Genomic DNA, 21,138 nt, shown 5'->3' with positions numbered 1-21,138 from the left:
AGATGTTGAAGTTAATAGAGTCGGGGCTAAGAGTTTCATTGCTGATCTACAGTATAGAGAGAAAGGAGACTGCAAATCATGTACAAAGTTCTGTGCTCACAGACATTTCAAGTCTTATTCTGTCTCGAAATAGCTTTTAAATGATGCACGTATGAAATTTGCATGACATATAATATTTAAATACTTCCAGAAATGAAGACTGAACAGAGTTTTCTGACTATAAAATAAAAGAACTGGTGTATGAATCTTATTTACTGCTTAGTTTGGATCATCGTACTCAAATAAGTGTCTAAGAATATAATATAATATGCAGAGTCTGATTATGGCTTTTAATGCATCTTCCACCAGCTGTTGGTACAGATGCCATATGTGCCTTCTTTCATGATTTTAACAACTTCTTTCACCTTTGGAAAAATAGTACAGCAACATTGCAGGATTGTAACGCTTTGTATGTTTTGATTGCACATTTATTTTCAAATGCACATTAACAAAAACAATTAGTGATGAGCTTTTGACTGTGATAAAGCATTAGATGAATATAGTGGCAATTTAGCATTTGTTAAATACTAAGACAATTTCAAAATGTTATTGAACTTTTCAGAAGAAATGAACCAGTTTCCATCATTTCTACCCTCAATAAGGCAGGAATGCAATTATTCTCACACTTGCTGCACATTTATGTCTTTTGTTCTTCTGTGGACTTAACCTATGAAGCTATTTTAGATGAGTTTCAGGCCCTAAGATATTCTCTGTCAGTAATGATAGAGCATAGTATGTGAGATCCTGTGTTCAAAACTCAGCCTCAAAGCTACAGCTAGTATCAGTTCAATTTATATGGAAATTCAGTACTGGATTTTTTTTTTCTGATCCTCAGGACAATTCGGCTGCTTCATCACATGAAAACTTGTCATCAGTGTAAGCTGGTGAATAAGCATCCAGCTTACCTGACTTGTCAGATGCTAAAATAGGCCCTGTATGTAAAAAGATAAGATCTTGAATTTTCCTTATATTGGATTTCACATTAAATGGAAAATGCAGCTTATAGATATCACAAATGAAAACACGATTTGTGACTATCCATCTTTTCCACATGGTCAGTCAGTAACAAATGTCATCAATGGATACAAATTTTTTATGCAACAGATTTTCTCACCCCTGCATTTATTCATAAAAGTATGAGTAAATCCATTGACATATATTGCATGATGTATATAAACTTCTGAAGTTCTTTCATGTTATCGCTGCTAGCTCTGGTAAATAGATCATTATTCCTTATTATTTATGCATTTATTAATTTGTTTGTTGATAATCATGAAAATATCATCAACAGCTGTTTTGTACACAGCAAGTGTATTTAATTAAGCAGAAAAAAATGACAATGATAAATAGTTACTGAAAGAGTTGGGAAATCAAAAGTCCAGCAAATTAGTAGTATAAAAAGTAACATTTCTGGGAGGTCATATTCTTATTTCTCAGAGAAGGAAATGTATTTGTAGACAGTTATGCCACATTACTCTATGGCTACAGTCAATGATTGCCTGTTTTTACTGGAGGAAAAACTGAAGAGATGAACTATTTATGAAGTGTCTCACTTCATTTATAGTCCATAACTGAAAAGAACAGAACCTGGGTTTTCTCTTTCGGTGTATTTGCAGTGCATTATCACTGCCTATTATAAGACTTTAATAGAAGAATAGGCATTTCATATGTCAAACCTGTTTATTAACTGTGACCCATGTCTTAGCAAAGTAAACAGGTAAGTGAATGGTAATACTTCACATAAGGTATTGTTAAAGTAAGACATTATCTGCTTCTTCTCTTGGCAGTTCAGGTGCATATTACTCACTGCATTTGTTGATGATTTGCAGACTGTTTTCTGGGTCTCTCCACCATATGTTCTGTAGTTATTGCAAATAATGAGTCAGTGAAAAAGCACCACTCTATGCCATAAATATAACTAAATTATATGAGGTAAAGGGCCAAATGTACATTATTGAGTTTTGCCATAAATATAGCTAAATTATGTTAGATAATGGGTATATTGTTACCCTATTGGAGAATGAATGAGTGTTCTTCAATGGGGTATTAATTTACAGATATCACCTGGCAAAAAAGAAAGTCCTCCACTTCATGGCAGCGTATTAAGCTGCCATGAAGCTTGGACTCAAAAAAGCAAATGGCTGCCATTTTTTAAACTCACTTAAGCATTGTTTTGCTGTTTAACAAGTGTTGATAAAAAAAAAAAAAAGCAAATAAAAATAAATAAATGAAATAAAGTCAACTAGCAAAAGGAACTGCAATGGCAGTTACAAGAACCTAGTGTTTTACTTTCCCCTTGCCAACCGCAGATTAAAAATTCATGTTTAACAAGCTCAGAAAAAATAGAAAATGTAATGCAATCATATGATCATGTGTATGTGTGCTTGTGTGCATGTGAAAAGTTGAGAGAGAGAGAGAGAGAGAGAGAGAGAGTGAAAGATAGAGAAATAGAGAGAGTAAGCAAGAAAGGGGGAGTGCATACCTTTTAACTTCTTTCAAGAGTTTAGTGTAGAAATACAGGCAGAAGCTTTCCATGAACATGCTCTATCTGAACAATAAAATGTATGGAAAATAATCTCTGGCATTAATGATGGACTATAATCCTCATGAACACTTGTCATCAGTGTGAGCACAGGAATAACCATCCAGCTAACCTGATTTGTCAGATGTTAAAATAGGCCCTGTACGTAAAAAAGATTAGATCCTGAATCTAAGGGCAGACAAAGGATATGAGGAAAAAAAAAAGAGATGTTCTGGAAAAATCAGGAACATTTGAGAGGCATGGGGGAAGGGAGGGTTGCATTACCTTGTAGTATATGTTTTTTGTCAAATATTTAATTATAGTGAGACATTTCAGGTGTATTCAGTTATTCATTCTGAAAGGTGGTTGAAAATGTGTGTGTGTGTGTGTGTGTGTGTGTGTGTGTGTGTGTGTGTGTGTGTATGTGTGTGTGTGTGTGTGTGTGTGTGTGTGCGTGCGTGTGTGTGTGTGTGTGTGTGTGTGTGTATGTGTGCTTATGTGCATGTGTGCATCTGTACATGTGTGTTGACAGTAAATACTTATATAACTTATGTTTTACATATAAAATACTTCAACAGCAACTACAAATATTATAGCAACTTTGAATCATTAGACAGAGAAGCTATTTTACATTAAAAATATAATAAAAATGTATATACTAATAAAAGGCAAATATAAAATAATGTAACATATATCCCATTATCTAAGCATATTAATGTCCAGGGTTGGTGTTATTGGGGAAATAATATACCATTGAGGAGTATAGAGGCCATCCAGCTGCACCACCAGGCTTCATATCGCCTCTGAGAAGTCATTCATTTTCCCAGTAATGCCCAACCTGTCAGGTATTATTGCTTGCATATTGTTACTGGTAATTTTCTTGTAAGAAATTAAATTTATTCTAATATATAATAATAAACTACAAGACTGAAAGAGTTAATGCAATATTCCAAATATAGTATGCAGAATTAACTTGTCCATATCAGTGCTTTAAAACAGTCTTTAACCATATCCTTAATCTAGTGTTGCTTTGATATGCCTGGTCTTTAGAATGGAATGTGTCACTTGCTATACCACTGTCATCTTTAAGAATGTCTTCAAGGTAGTGAGAATCTTTTTGTGGGGAAACATGGTCAGTTTTAGCTTACTGTTATATAAAATGGAAGATTTTTATGATGCATGAAGCAGGTGAGAGATCTAACAGTCCTTGTAGCCTGCGCTGGCCCACTGTACGTAGCAGATACAGAGGATGAATGAAGTTTGTATTATCCTTGATGTAGAATATTGATGTGAAACAGTGTACAATTCTGAGACATTAAAAGAAAGCAAAATGAAAATGCAGCTTTTCAGAATGGTATATAAGATCTAGCAAATCAGGAGCCTTTAATGTTTTAAAGGAAATCTGTCTTACAGACTAATTATTACTATTGTATGCTCTCTCCTGCTATTGATTAGTATGCAGGTATGGGCCAGGAAACTATTTACTGGTAAAATGACGTATGCTAACTTTTACATTTGTTGACCGGGCTGGTCTGGCTGGATACATGTCCATTTTCAGCAGAGGCCCGAGGAGAAAAGCTCCACTAAATACTAAGTACATTACAAATAATCATTACTGTTTAGAAAATATAAAAATTAGAAATCATAACAACACACAGAATGCAAGATACTTTCAAAGAGAAGCACGTTTACAATAAGCAGTTCATTACATATTAGCAATTATACACTTGAAAATTTATACTTAACTGTATTTGAACTGAAGCAGGATTGACATATGTTAACTTGAAAATTTATACTTAACTGTATTTGAACAGAAGCAGGATGGCAAAGTGCTTACAATTTTGCACCTGGCCAAAACGTGCTTTCCTTGAATGCATTAGCTATATTCATGCTTTGGCCAAACTCCAAATTTCTATAACCTCAGAAATTATTATAGCACATTTTGTGATACAGGAGTTGAATTCCACATTCAGGCATTTCAATTTTAAAACCCCTGTTGCTAGCATTTTTTTTTTGATGGTTATGTTTTCAAATTCTTGTCATTGAGCTGTAGGTATATTGTGTCTGCCTAATGTTTGTGATGCCTAAAGAAACTTAGATCAAAATGAAGGTAAAGCCCCATTAAATTACATTATGTATGATATCTTTACAAAATATGCTAGGAAAAAATAACTTTGAAATTATTTTGCAAGTAGTGTATTATAGATTTGGCTATGGTTGGCTCACTGAGTTTTTGTTTGTTGTTTTAGTTGCTGATTCCTTGAAACAGTCGAAAGAGATATGTTCCAGTCATGACGGATGAAAGACAGGGACCAGTATTACACACCCTTGTGCAAAACAGAGACTATGGGAAATCACTTGCAGTACAGAGATGCATGTGTTGTAAACCATTTATGGGAAAAATAATCATTCCACAAAAGAGATCGACAAGTGACCTATAGATTGCCTGGATCTTTTTTTGATGTCCTTGTTATACCTGAAAAGTATGTGTGTCCAAATAAATCAAAATCTTTCTAAACAGAGTCCCATCTGACAAATACTTATGTGAAGATATGTTAGGCAACTATCAGGAGATCACAGGACATTTAATGACGAGAAAGTAAACTAAGTGTCTTGTCAGTTTCATATCTTCACAGGAAATCAATAGACAAGACAAGTGGGAAAATTACATGTAAATTATAAAGAAACTTGGGAAAACTAAAAGTGAAAATAAGGAGTTATAAACAATGTCTGAAGGATGTGTATTCCTCTCTATTCTTGCTGGCATCTTTGAATGAAGCTCTTATACATACACCATTGCAGAATATTCAGTAATAATCTAACACATATCTTTGTGAGGCTAAGTAAATTAGAACTGTAATTACATCTTTCTTTTATTTTTAGAAAGCACGTGTAAGTTGCATTATGGTAAAGTTGTATATTGCATGTAATTAGGCTTTTTTAATTTTTATTTTTCTGTATATACTGCCCCATTTGAAATTCCTAATTTAGTTATATTAGACTTCAGTTAGGATGTAGTGCATGGAGTGTTACAATTATGCTCCAAAATTGAGAAAAACATGGACTTATTATGTACTTCCCTAGCATGAGACTTTATCTTAGCAGTGCTTAGGGGTGATCATATGGATGCATTATTTATTTTTAAACTGTAGCAGACTGCTTGCTACAAAATGTAGCAAGCAGTTTGTAAAGTTTATTTCACACACACACACACACACACACACACACACACACACACACACACACACACACACACACACACACACACACACACACTGCTAAAGCACTTCAATTCTAACAGTTCTAAGAAAATAAATCTTATTTCCTTTTCAAACTGTAGCAAACTCAGCTGCTACTGTTTACTACACAAACACAGTATGCTAAGCACTTCATCGTTGATCATAAATTTAATACTGACATTTGAATGCTGGTAAAGCAATTCACTGAAGGCTGATTGGCATCTTCTGATTGTACCCAGTAACACTTTGCATCTGGGGCAGCTGTTACCCTTAGGAACACCCTAGTAATGCTACTGAACGGACACATGCAGATATTCATCTTACAGTATTCCCTGTGGTATAATAAGCCTCCCCACCCCAATAAACATTGGTATGACAATACAACTTAGTCATAAAACAGAATGCAATGCAGTAGCAAAATACAGAAGTCAGTACTGTAAAACACGGCCTGTTATGATGTTATGATGAGCAACATATGACATTTATTACATAGGCAAGTGACATTTATAATATAGGCATTTAATATGAGGATCTAGAGACTTCACTGTAACATGTATCTTAAAACCCTAGTAGTAACAGTTCACAAAAATGCAAGTCTTTTCTCCTGTAGTATTACTGTTCACTTTTTAATCCTATGCCTGTCAGTCTACTGTGCTTCTGGTTTCCTACCATTAGCATCTCTCCATATCCTGCAGCTTCTTCCCAAAAAGACTGATCATAATTAGGGTCTACCCGTTATTCCCTTTCAAATATCTTGTGTGGCATGCTTCAGTAACTCATGACAGTTTACTCACAAAGTCATATAATGACTTGAGAAAAGTAAGCATCTGGTGACAGTATTCTACACAAGCTAGGTTAAACAGATGGCACACAAGCAAGTCACCCATCTATGCTTCTGATGACTCCAACTCTAGAATGGACTTGGGTTGATAATAGGGCTGACAGGTTGGATAGAATAAGGTGAATAATGACCAGCTCCTTCAGGGTTTGCTTAGTGAGAGCCTGTGCTATATCTGGTGAGGATAAGGAGCCACACTGGCTAAGTGTAGACTGGGGGCATGACAAGTCATGCTCTTCATGGTGGGAAAATGCAAACATCAAGGGTACTGATATCATTGCAGTCATTTCTTCTTCTTGGGAGGGATTCTGATCAGTCACTGTAACATGATGACCCCTATTACCCTGTCTACCCCTTGCTATTTGGTCTTCCTTCACTAGTTCTTATCACTTGTGTAGCAAGGTTGTCTTTCTGAGTAGTGGGGGGAACTCAGTGAAGGGATACTTATGGGATTTCTAGAAAGGATCTGCTTTTGTACTTGGGGAAAGTGTAGTAGAGGGCTGGAATAAGCCTAAGGCTCAATCAGTGCATTGGGAAGGAATGGAGGGAGGGACAATATGACACGCATAAAAATGCAAGGAGATGTAAAGAAACACGGTCATCTACATAATGATATTTGAATGCTATGTCTTTGTATAATGGAAAACAAAAGAGTCATTATAAGAACATATGGGCCATGCCAGGATTTGATGTTAAGTAGCTATATAGAGCAAATGCAACAATACAGCTTACATTAATGTAAAGTACAGGAAAGTATTGTCACATATTACCCACCAAATACAAAGCACCAGTGGGGGAAATGAAGCTCAGTCTTTTCTTTGTAGTTCAATTTAATATCGGAAACAACAAAATAATCACTCCAGCACCACAAAAGACGGAAAATACGAACTTCCAGGCACATTAACGCTATGTCTCCACACTTGCATTTGCATTTAGTACACTTCCTCAGATGTGTAGACTTCCTCAGACATTCACATCTGAGGAAGTGTACTAAACGAAAATGCAAGTGTGGAGACATAGCGTTAATGTGCCTGGAAGTTCGTATTTTCCATCTTTTGTGGTGCTGGAGTGATTTTTTTGTTGTTTCCGATATTAAATTGAACTACAAAGAAAAGACTGAGCTTCATTTCCCCCACTGGTGCTTTGTATTTGGTGAGTCGTGAATTTGTACTAGCCTCCATTTGTATTGTCACATATTAGGTATATGATATACTATTCCTTTAAAAAGTCAAAGTAGCCTGAGGACTGAATTATGTGACAGGGATGGTTCTACATCTGTGAGAAAAAGCTTAATGAAAAAGCATCTGCATATATAAATATCTTGCGTGTCCTTTGTCTTTCATGTTCTATTGTAGCATATTTATTAACAAGTGTGTTACATGAGAGATCTGACATTTTGTCAGATGTAAAGTCTGAGTTTATTTTTTCTAGTTACATATGGAAAAAAAAGCTGCAAATGTATTTTATTTCCCTGCTCATGGCCTAAGTCTTGCTGTGTTGATGCAAATTTGTCATAATATTTCTGCTATAAAGAAAAGCCTGAGTGAAACTTGGATATGTAAGCTTATTCTGCATAAATTCCATTTTGGAATTTTACTGAGAAAATAGTGTCAGTAATCCATTTAACTGTGCAGAGAATTCTGTGACTTATTCAATATCCAAATATAAGATTATAAGCTTTATAGGCAGACAGCAAGCAGCTGCAGACAACAACATAGATGTGATTCTACAAATGAGAAATGACAATGGAGTCTGTTAGTTTTACTGATAATACTTCACCTGGTTATTTCATGTTGAAGCAAAATAATGAAGTAGGGAGTCAATACATTGTCAAGATATTCAGAGTTATAGACCTATGTGACCAGTTAAGTAGCGGGAAACACTGCTTCTGTAAAGATCATCTTCACATAGTGTGAAGATATCAGATATTGCTATCTGTGCTAGCATGACTGGCTGAACCTTTGTAAATAATTGTAAATTACCCTGTGTTACATATGCCAGCATGACTAGATATAATTTTGTAAATAAGTTTATGTCTTTTGATTATCACTCAGATTTATGCAAAATGTTTGAATGTTGAACAGTGTTCTTCTGGTTGACCAAATGTAGATATTTTTTAAAGAGAATTCTGAATGTTGGTTATGCCAGAGTCAGCTGACCTAGATGTGATGTCATTGTGTGCCAGAGCTGGGAGAATAGAATCTTCACTGCAGTGTTTGTTTACTTTTCAAAGTCTGATATGAGAGCGTAGAATTATCATATCAACTTCCTGTTACTTTAAAAAATCTGCTATATTTATTTATTATTTTTATTTATTTATTTTATATTTGTTAACCAGGTTAGTCTGGCTGAGCTTTTGGCTCATTTTCAGCAGAGACCCAGGGAGAAAAGCTCCTCAGGACTAGATAACAATTTATTAAATTTTAGTAACATAGTAGTAACAATCAGCTATAGGATCTTACAAGCAGACCTGGAGAGAAAAAAATCTCCTCAGGCAATTCAATTTTACTGAGTATTAACAATTAGCAGACAAGTATGTGAGTTGTTACAAACAAGGTTTTAAACAATTAGCAAAAGAAAATGTGACTAGTTACAATATTATTTAAGCTGCTTAGAACAAAATGAGTTAATAGGCAGATGCTTATTTAAAGTGGGTAGGATCTAGTTGGAAACAAGAAAGGAAAGTAAGAATGGCTAGTAGGAGATGTAGGGGAGGTAGAGTATAGGAGACAGACTAGACAGGTAGGTTGTTTTGAGACTGTAAGAGTTAAGAATGGTTGGAGATAGGGGAAGAGAAGAGGTAGGAAGAAGCAGGGGAATAGTGTTAGAGATACATTAAGAGTGAGGTGGTGAAATAGGTGGAAGGATGGTGGTTTCAGGGTGGTTGTCTACAGCAGATTCTGTGTCAGTTAAAGTTCAGTAACTGAGTAATTGTGTAATTGAGTAGTTATGCATTAGTTCAGTAGTTCAGTTGTTTCTAGAGTTATTCAGTTGTTGTAGTAGTTGATTCCAGAGTAGTTGTTCAGTCACTGAGGACAGACGACAGTCTGGAGTTGAGCATAATTCCTCATTTTGCCTTGCAGAAGTAAGGATATAATCTTGCCTTGCTGAGTTATTTAGATTAGATATGGACAGTTAATCTTCAAATAGTCAGGGAACTGCAGGTAGTTAGAAGTTTTCTAAAATCAGTGTGAAATTGATCCTATAATGTTGTTTTCATATTTCCTGTGAGTGAAATTCTGTTGTTTGTGGATATCAGTTATTCAGTGTTTTCATAGGTAGGTACTAGGCAATTGGCCCTAGGGCCTATATAAGCCTAGCCAAAAGGTACCCTGGCTTTTTCCACCCAAGAAAATTATTTTCCTGTGCCACTGTCGAGCAGAGCCACAGAAGTGATTCCCGGGGTGAATTTCCTATTTCCCATCCAGTCATCAAGATTTTTCTTGAAGAGTGCTAATGAGGAGCTTTGTTTGATATAGATAGGTTGTTTGTTCCAGAGTATGGGAAGTCTCTGGGACAGGAATCTATTTCTCCAGCATGTTCTGTTTATTGTGGTGACAAGGTTTAGGTCCATAGAGTGTGTAGCTCACAGGGATTGGGATTTCTTTAAGTGGAGCATGTTTAAAAGCTCTGGGTTTGACATAGCTTTGTGTGTTAAGCAGAGATCGCTTTTGAGTAGGCGATATGTGACGGAGTAAAGCTGCATTTTTTTGAGATGGTCTGTGTAGGGCATCTGTTTGAGGCTGGTAATCCTCTTTGTGAGGTATTTCTGTGGCCTTTCCAGTTGTTGTAGATGTTTTGTGAGGTACATACTAAAAGGGGCATTGTACTCTATAATGGGTCTAATGAGTGATGAGTAGAGGGGAACAATGACCTCTTTTCTCCTGGATGAGAAACCTTTTGTGATGAGGTGTGCCACGTAGAAGGATTTCCTGACTACTGTGGTGATGTGTTTATCAAAGGAGAGACTACTGTCTACCTGTGTCCCAAGGTCTCTTATCACACTTTCGAAGTTAAGTAGACTACCACCTATGTGGTAGTTCATGGGTACAGAGTTTTTACCAAAAGGGATGACAATGCACTTTTTGGCATTGAGCTTGAGGCCATGGCTTTGACACCAGGCATCTGTCTCAGTGAGGCCCTTTTGTAGGATGTCCACATCTTTGGGAGTTTTGATTACGGCTCCTTGTTTGCAGTCATCTGTGAACTTCGTTAGTCAAAGACCTTCTGTGTTAGCCTGTAGTTCAGAGAAATAGATACCAAACAGGAGAGGACCCAGGACTGAACCCTGTGGAACTCTACTTGTCACTGGTCTGAAGTTGGATTTGGAGTCTGCTACTTTCACAGTGTGGGTTCTGTCAGTGAGCCAGTTGGCAACCCATCTTGTGACATAGGGATTTATACCTAGATTAGTGAGTCTATCTATAATTCCAGAGTGGGGATGGTGTTGAAAGCCTTGGTGAGATCTAGATAGGCTGTGTGAACAACCTTACCCTCATCTGTGGGCTTTGGTGACTGCTTCAAAGAAGTCTATCAGGTTTAGGAGACATGATCTGCCTTTTACTAACCCGAACTGGGTGGGGTCCTGAGTTTGGAGATTACCAATGCCATTGTTTATAAGTTCCATGATGATACATTCCATAGCCTTGCAGACCAGGCTCATTAGGCTAATGGAGCGGTAGTTTCTGGGGTCTGTGGTGGCTCCCCCTTTGTGGAGTGGGATAACCGTCGCTGTGTGCCATTTAGTGGGCTCATAGCCTGAGGTGAGGCTATGATTGAACATGGTACTTAGGTGGGGTGCCAGTTCATTCTGTAGTTCATGTAGAACACAGCCTGGGATGTTGTCAGGTCCCATGGATGCTGTGTTCTTGGCTTTGGATAGTGTGTTTTTTACCTGTGCAGCCGTGATTACAGGAACTTTGCACTCTTCTGGTATAGAGAGGGACCCTTTAGGGGATAACAGGGGGTTAAAGTTAGCACTGAACCTATCTGCCAGGATGTTGGCAATATCAGTTGGTTCTATATATTTAGTGCCATTGTGCTGTAACTCAGAGCAGATCTGAGTGTTGCTATTGAGATTCTTGACATAGCTATAGAATGCTTTGTAGTTGTCTTTAAAGTCAGTGGCGATTTTGTTTTCATAACTAGCTTTGGAGGATTTTATGAGGGATCTCAGCTGCTTACTGGGGCTGACCAGGGAGTTTCTCCAATCATGGGATTTTAGTCTTTTTTGCAACAGTTTCTTTCTTCTGTTGTAGAGTTTGTTTATGGCAGGGGACCACCAGATTGGCTTTCTTTTTTTTTGGAGGATAGCATCTTGGTCCTGTTAGGGATTGCATGATCCATGCACTCATGTAAATGCTTACAAAGTGCATTTGTTTAGGATTCAGCGGTCATACCTCTATTGTCCGTCAGCATGGGTGTCGTGAAATTTGACACTTCTGTCTTAAGAAGCGTGAAGTTGGCTTTGGAGAAATTTTTTACTGTGGTTTCCCTAATGGGAGGTGAGGGAGGGATGTGGATATCTAGGGTGATTAGCATGTGGTCGGATCTGACCAAAGAGGAATTGACCTCTGGTGTGGAGCACCAGTTGCCCATGTTGGTAATAACCAGGTCTAGGATACTGCTGCCCCTGGTGGGGGTGTGGATAAGTTGATCCAAGGCACTGGAATTTATGAATTCCAGAAAACGTTAAGCACAAGAGTTGGTACATGAGTAGTTTTCCCAGTTAATGGTGGGGTAGTTGAAATCACCCATTATTAGGGTGTTAGGTTGTACCCTAAAATTTTCCAGTGTATCAAGAAATGAGAAGTGGGAATCCTGGGGCATGGTGGGAGTCTGTAGCAAGCTACAATTTGGATTGCAGTTTTGCCCAGAGTTAGTTGCACTTGGATAATCTCGGATGCATTATGCTGGACAACTATCCTGGAGGTGTGGATATCCTTAATGAATATGGACACACCTCCACCTTTTTCATGTTTTAAATCCTGTTATTATTACATATTTTACTACCCGTCATTGTGGCTGGTTATTTAGTGAATACTTTTAATAACTTGAGAGTGTTTATGCTTATTATGATAACACCAGGGCCACTCTAAAAAAGCCTTACTGATTGGGTTATAAGCTACCATTTGTATCAATAACTATTTTACCCAATATAATTGAACACCCCTTTTGAAGGGTATTGTGGTATCTGACTGATTGCAGCCATTACCTTGTAATTTGGGCAGAGAAACACAGTAGGTAAATCTGTACCCGTCTTTCTCAAGTGTGCGTGCATGTGCGAATTTCAGACACAGTGCTCTGCAGTGGTTGATGTGGAGACTCATTTGGGGACCTGGAGTGAAGCATATAGTCCAGTTCCAGATTTGGAGTGTGTTCTCAGTGTACTCTTAGGGGAAATTGTGTATTTCTATCCCTGCTTTTAGAGATACTCCCTTACTGTAAACTGTGGTGAGGATAGAGGCTCCTTTGTTATTGCCCTGGGGTAAAGAGGGCTCATCACATATTTTAATCCCCATTTGAAGGCTCAAGATAGATTTTCAAGTGACCCTGGAAAATTGTTATTTGAGAAAAATTAGTCTGTCTGAAAACACATCAACCTATACCCTGTCTTGTGCATCCATCTCCATCGGCATTACTGAAATCTGGACTGGATAATACAGGGGGTCCTCCCAAAGCCCCTTTAAGATTTTGGAATGCCTACTCACAATCTGTGGTCCACACTACCTTATCAGGCTTGTTGTTTCTTGTTAGGTCTTTAAGGGGTGCAGCTACTGTACTATAGTTGGGCACAATTTTTCTGTAGTTCCCTGCTTTCCCTAAGAATGCTCTAATGTGCATTTTGGTAACAGGGACAGACCATGCCTGGATGATCTCCAATTTGGCAGGTTCTGGTCTAATCTTACCACTCCCTACTCAAAGTCCTAGGTAGGAGACCTCTACCATACCCATCTGACACTTACTAGGCTTAATGGCCAAACATGCCCTTTTTACTCTACCTAAGACCTCCGTGACATGTTGAAGGTGCTCTTGCCAGGAATGACTGTAAATGGCAATATCATCCAAATAAGCTAGAGCATAGATTTTACTCCTACTAAGATATTATCTACTAACCTATGGAAGGTTGCTTGGGCATTCTTCATCCCAAAGAGCATCATTGTAAACTCATATAATCCAAAAGGTGTTACAAAAGCTAACCTCTCTCTAGGAATGGGAGCCAAGGGCACCTGCCAGTATCCCTTGGTCAGATCAATAGTGGTCAGATACTTAGCCCCACCCAGCTGTTTTAAAGCTTCACCTGATCTAGGCATGGGACATGCATCTGACTCTATATAACTGTTTAAAATTCTATAGTCTATACAAAAACTCACACTGCCATCTTTCTTCAGTACCAACACTACTGGGGAAGCCCAAGGATTACAGGACTCTTGGATTGCCCCAAGCTCCAACACCTCCTTTACCTCCTCCTTCAAAGTCTGTTTCACTCACTCAGGCCCCCTATAAGGAGCTTGATTTATAGGCCTTTGAGGTCATGTAGCCACATGGTGCTGCACTAGGTGGGTGCACCCAGGTTTCCCAGCATTCTTTAACCAGAATAGAGGATAGCTTCTGGGATATTGCTACCTCTCCCACAAAAGTGTCAGTCTGAGCATAACTGAGAAGATCAATCACTAGGTTCCCCTCAGACTCCTCCTGCCCTCCACTGCAATACTCAGCACCAGGGCCTCCCTATCATGATATGGCTTCACCATGTTAACATGGTACAACTTATGTCCCTGCCTCCTGCCTCCTGCCTACTAAGTCTACCATGTAGTTAACATCACTAATTTTCCTTTCTACTTCAAAGAGTCTCTCTCAAGCTGCCTGCAGCTTATTGTGTCTAACAGGAATAAGTACCATCACCTGCTGTCCCACAGCATACTCTCAGGCTTGAGCCATCCTGTCATACCAAACCTTCTTCTGCTGTTGGGCTACTGCCAGGTTCTCCTGGGTCTAACCCATGAGCACTCTAAGCCTTGTCCTGATGTTTAGGACATATGCCACAATAGACTCCTTGTGGGATTCAAACTCACCTTCCCATTCATCATGAATCAAATCTAAAGTCCCCCTCACCCTATGTCCATACAGCAACTCAAAGGATGAAAAGACTGTAGATTCCTGAGGTACCTCTCTGCATGCAAATAGTAAATGGGGAAAATATCTGTCCCACTCCCTTTTAAAGTGATCAGCAAATGCCCATAGCATGGTCTTTAGTGTAGAGTTTAACTTCTCCACAAGACCATTAGTCTGGGGGTGGTAGTAGGTGGTTTTTAGATGCTTCACCCCCACAATGCTTCTGCAGACAAGCCAACAAGTCTGACATAAAGCAGGCACCTTGGTCAGTCAGTATCTTCCCTAAAAATCCTACACTGCTGAACATTTCTATCAAAGCATTTTCTACTTTCTCAGCTTCAGTGGTGGACAGAGCCACTGCCTCAGGGTATCTAGTAGCATAATCTAACACTACTAGGATATACTTCTTCCCTGTAGAACTTGGAGTATTCAGAGGCCCCACAATATCCATAGCTACCCTCTGAAATGGCTCTCCAATCACAAGCAAAGACATCATCATAGCCTTGACCTTGCCTCCTGCCCTGCCTACCTTTTACCACTGCTTACAGGTCTTGCAGTACCCTGTTGCATCCTTTGCAATCCCAGGCCAACAAAAGTTTTGCATAATGCATCTCTTAGTATGCTTTATGCCCATATGACCTGCAAAAGTAATGTCATGGGCTATAGACAGATTCTGGGCACTACCAACTGCCATATTATCTCACTCTCTCACCTTCCCTCAGGGGTCCACTTTCTGTACAGCAGCCCTTTGTTCCAGACAGTATACAGACTCCCTTTTTCCTTGAGCATCAGTACCTCCTTAGCTAACTGTCTTAAGGTTTGTAAAGTAGGATCTGAAAGCTGAGCCTGTCTCAGCTTTATCTTTGTAACCTCTTCCAGCTTCTCTTCTACAGGAAACCTAGCATCTTCTGACAGTGATGCCTCACTGCCAACCTGGATACTACCACTTACCTCTGTCCTTGCAGTCACCATGTCCATGGGAATACCAGTAACTACAGCTACAAGGTAGCTCCCTCTCTGAAGTAACCACATCACCAGCCCCAGTTTCAGGCATAGGATCTGTCTGGGTCTCCCCCAGGACACCAGACCTACATGCCTGTCTCCAAGCTTGACTGTGTGTAACTGCATGCACACAAGTTCATAGGTTCATAGGATGATACTCTAGGCTATTGGCCAGGAAGCCCTTATAAGTCTTGCCAAGAATTTCACCCATGTTCCCACAAAGTCAGCACCTGTTTCCCCTGTCCAGCATAGTTTTCTGTTTCCCATCCAGTCATCCAGGTTCCTCTTAAAGAGGGCTAGAGATTTACTTTGTTTGACATAGCAGGGAGTCTATTCCACAGATGGCAGAATCTTTGGGACACAAATCTATCCTGTCAACTAGTTCTATTAATGTCACAGACCAGGTTGAGGCCTTGCATGTGGGTTGCACAAGTGCCATTTGACTTACAGATATGCAACAATTCCATCAAGATTGGGTCTGAGATGGCCTTGTGTGCCAGACACAGGTCACCTCCAAGCAGTCTCTATGAAGCTGAGTAGAAGGACAGGGTTTTTAGCTTATCTGTATATGATAGATGTTTGAGACCCTGGATGTTTCTGGTCAGAAACCTCTGTGGTCTCTCCAGCTGCTGCATGTGCTTGGCAAGGAACATGCCAAGGGAGTCATTGTACTCAATAATGGGTCTGAAAAGTGAGAAGTACTGGGATGCTATGACCTCCTTGTTCCTGGATAAATACCCTTATGTATGAGGTGGGCCATGTAGAAAGCCTTGCACACAGTGAAGGCAACATGGTGGACAAAACTCAGGTTGCTACCAATCTGGGTGCTCAAGTCTCTCACGACTGATTGTGTACTTAGTACATTGTTATTAATGTAATAATTAGTGGGGACACCATTTTCCACAAAGGGGATAATGATGCATTTCTTGGCATTCAGCTTGAGGCTATACTTCTGGCACCAGTCATTAGTTTGGATAAGGCCCTCTTGGAGGATGTTCACATCATTATGGGAATTTAAGAGAGCATCCAGCTTGCAGTCATCTGCAAACCTGGTCAGCCACAGACCACTGGTTTTGGCTTGCACCTCAGAAATGTATATCCAAAACAGTAGAGGCTCCAAGACTAATCCTTAGGGTATGCCACTCGTTATGGGTCAACTACTAGATGTCCCTTATTTTGACTGAGTGGGTTCTATCAGTGAGCCACTTAGCTACCCATCTGGTAACATACGGGTTGATGCCTACTTGGGAGTGTTAATCTATTATGCCTGAGTGGGGAATAGTGTTGAATGCTTTGGCTAGGTCAAGGTAGGCGGTGTGCACCATCTCCCCCTTGTCCATGGCTTTGGTGACTGTTTTGAAGAAGTTGATGAAGTTTAACAGGCATGATCTCCCTTTGACAAAACCCAACCTGTGTGAGGTCAAGCGTTTGAATGTTGCCAATGTCCTTGTTTATAAGGCCCATGATAATGCATTCCATGGCCTTGCAGATCAGGCCAGTTAGGCTGATGGGCCTATAATTGCCTGGGTTGGTGGACACTCCACCTTTGTGTAGAGGGATGACAGTGGCTGCCCTCCAATTGACTGGGACAAAGCCATTGCTCAGGCTTTGGTTGAATAGGGTGCCTAATGGTGCTGAGAGCTTTTGCCTTTGAGAGGGCATTAAAGACTTGCTCTCTGGTGATGACGGGAGGGCAGTAGGTGCTGGGGATGTCCTGGTTTACCGATGGGGGGACTAGAGGGAGAAGTTTTCACTGAACATGTCTGCCAGCAGGTTGGATATATCTATGGCATTTGTGTATGTGGTGTTCTTGACCACCACTTCAGAGCAGATTTGGGTGTTACCTTTGAGATTGCGGTTTTATGTGAAGAAGGCCTTGTGATTGTCCTTAGTGGATGTGGCAAATTTGGACTCAAAGTTTGCCTTAGAGGATTTCACCAGTGACCTTATTTGCTTGTTCAGATAAAGGACAGATTGCTTCCAACTTGGCAAACACTCCTTCTTGGTCCTCAACACAGATATTTTCCTTTTATTATAGAGTTTGTTTATTGCTGCTGTCCACCAGATAGGTTTACTCTTACTTGAGGAAGATGATTTGGTCCTGTCAGGTATTGCTGAGTCTGTGCAGCTATGTAGGTGCTCGTACAGATTTTTTTGGTGTAGGTTTGGACATTAGTGCTAGTTCAAACGGAAGGGATGGTGGCTGTGAAGATACTTATACCTGCTCTCAGTAGAGTTTAGTCAGCTTTGAAAAGTTTTTTTTGTTTGACCCTGGCAAGGGGCGGGTTAGGGGAGATGGTGACTTCAAAAGTGATCGCTTTATGGTCGGAGCTTACAAGGAGGATGACACTGTAGGGGTGCTACAGTGGCTACCCATGTAGGTTAGTACCAGGTCCAGGATATTTTAACCTCTTGTGGGGGATGTGACCAGCTGATCCAATGCATTGGCACTGATGAAATCGAGGAATCTCTGGGCTATTATGTTTGGGGTAAAGTAGGTCTTCCAGTATGTAGTTGGGTAGTTAAATTCTCCCAGGGTCAGGGTAGAGGGTTGAATCTTGATAGTTTCAAGTAAGTCCAGATAGGTGGAGTAGGTGTCCTGAGTCATGGTACTACATTATCAAAATAATTCCCTATTAAGACATCAGCATGGATATCCTCAAATATACCTACCGGCTTGTTCCCTTTCCCAGTCTAGATGAACCCTGACCAAAGGTATTTTGAATATGGTCCTAGTCCCACCCAATGCTCTGACTGGTGTGGACTGCAGAAGCACGTACTGCTCCCCTTTACCACTGCAGGCCTCACAATGGTTATATCAGAAGCTGTGTCTCTCTCTTAGCAATGGCCTGTCTTCCATCCACTGAGATAGGGTACAAATTTTGGTGATAGTTTGGCACCTCTGTTGTATCCAGAAAACTTACCACTGGCATTCTGCCATTCCCAGTTGCTGGCTTCCTCACCTTTTGTTTCTTAACTTGCTTCAATGGACATTTGTATGCTACATGGCTGCTCTGATTACATTTAAAACATCTAATCCCTAATCATGGCCTTGTGCTTGAACTAGTGGCTTCCCCTGTTACTGGTGAACTTTGTTGGAGTGGTTTTGTGCTGCACCCCATGGGTTCCCATATGTCCATGTACAGCAGTGGGTATCTCTTTCATATGCAGTGGTGCCTTTTTTGCTAAGTAGAGATCCTCTTTTCTCCTCAACTAATTTGTACAGTTACATACTCGATCTGCCAACCAGATTCTCATGTCCTCAGGCAAAGTGCTGAGAGTTTATTCCCTAACCATAAGGTCTGCCAGTCCTTCAAATGTGATGACCTGACACCCACTCACCCACCTGTGGAAGTGAGTACTTAAATCAGTAATGTAATCACATACACTTTCATCTGCCTTGCATCTATGTTCATGACATTTTTTTCAGTACATTTCAGAGGTTAATGTAAAACAATCAAATAAACATTATTTTACACTATTGTAATTCAAACAATCAATATCAGGCAGTTTAGCAATTGCATTAACAGCTCTAGCATGGAGTAAGAGGGTCAGGAACCATACCCAGAGCCCTTGGTCAACATTATACTGTTTACATACCCTCTCAAATATATAAATAAAACTATCAAAGTCATCTCCTTCCCTGTACCGAGGAAGAAGGTTACTAACTTTTATGGCTTCTGGGTTTTGGTCATTCCCTTCCCCATTACCTCCATGACCCCATCAAAGGATTAGAAGCTCTTTTTCATGCTGTCTTCTCCTCTCATTTTCTTCAGCTTCCATCTCCAAATGCCTGGTCTCTAGTTCCTTTTCATGCTGACACTGCTTCTCCCTCTCCTCAGCCTCCAAACATCACAGTTCTTACTGACACTTCTCCCTTTCTTCAACCTCCAGTTTGAGTCTTTTTACTTCCAGATAGACTTTTATGTCCACTGAGGTTATGGTGGACTGTGTTGTCTTGGAAGGCTGCATATCCCCAACACCAAATTGGATATCCTCCGAGCTGCTGGCCTGCTCTGCAGCTGTGACTAAGGCTGAGATCATTGCTTTCTTATGTTGGCATACACCAATCCTTTGACTTTGCTCAACTTGGCCAACTGCTTCTTTGTCAGCTTGCTATAATCATCTGCTGACATCTTTGCCTGCTGTCCCTGAATAAATTGAAAATCAAACTCTTTATGCTTACAATGTGGCTAATGAGAGTGCACACCTTGGAGACAACTACCCACAGGCTATTAAAGCTCAGTTAAAATCCCACACCACTTCCAAAAATACATGGCAAGCCCTCTTTACCCCAGGGGGGAGTAACCAAGGAGCCCCAATCCTCACCACTGTCTCCGGTAAGGGAGTATCACTAAAAGCAAAGATAGAACAACACAGTTGTCCCTAAGAGTACACCAGAAACAGTTTCCAAACCTGGGACTGCACTGTATGCTTCACTCCAGGTCCCCAAATGAGTCTCCACATCAACTACTCAGATCACTGTGTCCCAGTTCTAGGTATCTGACACACTCACTCTTAAATGTCTGATATTCACACATACACACACGTGGAAAAGACTGGCTCAGATTTACCTGCTGTGTTCCTTTGCCCAACCTACAAGGTAATGGCTGCCACCAGTCAGATACCACAATACCCTTCAAAAGGGGTGTTTAATTATATTGGGTAAAATAGTTATTGATACAAATGGTAGCATGTAAGCCAAGCAGTAAGGCTTTTCTGTATGTGGCCCTGGTGTTATCATAAGCATAAATACTCTCAAGTTATTAAAAGTATTTGCTAAATAACCAGCCACAATGAGAGGTAGTAAAATATTTAATAATAAATAAAAGGATTTAAAATATGTAAATACTGGATAACTGATATCCACAAACAACAGAGTTTCACACACAGGAAATATGAAAATAACATTGAGGGGTCGATTTCCCATTGATTTTAGAAAACCTCTACCTAACTATCTGTAGTTCCCTGACTATCTGAAGATTAACTGTCCCTATCTAATCTAAATAACTTAGCAAGGCAAGATTATACTCATACTTCTGCAAGGCAAAATGAGAAATTATGCTCACACTCCAGGCTGTTGTCTGTCCTTAGTGACTGGAGCAACTACTCTGGAAACAACTACTATAACAACTGAATAACTCTGGAAACAACTGAACTACTACACACCTACTCAATTACTGAATTACTGAACTTTGGCACAGAACCTGTTTTTATAGCAGATTTTTTTTTTAAGTAATAGGAAGCTGCTATGAGAATTCTACTCTCTCATATCAGACTTTGAAAAGTAAACAAACAGCTACAGTGAATATTCTATTCTCCCAGCTCTGGCACACAATGACATCACATCTAGGTCAGCTGACTCTCGTATAACCTACATTCAG

Source organism: Protopterus annectens, chromosome 5.part0 (genome assembly GCF_019279795.1).
Source record: "Protopterus annectens isolate FY-2018-M chromosome 5.part0, PAN1.0, whole genome shotgun sequence".
Lineage (NCBI taxonomy): Eukaryota > Metazoa > Chordata > Ceratodontiformes > Protopteridae > Protopterus > Protopterus annectens.
Note: the sequence above shows the minus strand (reverse complement) of the source record.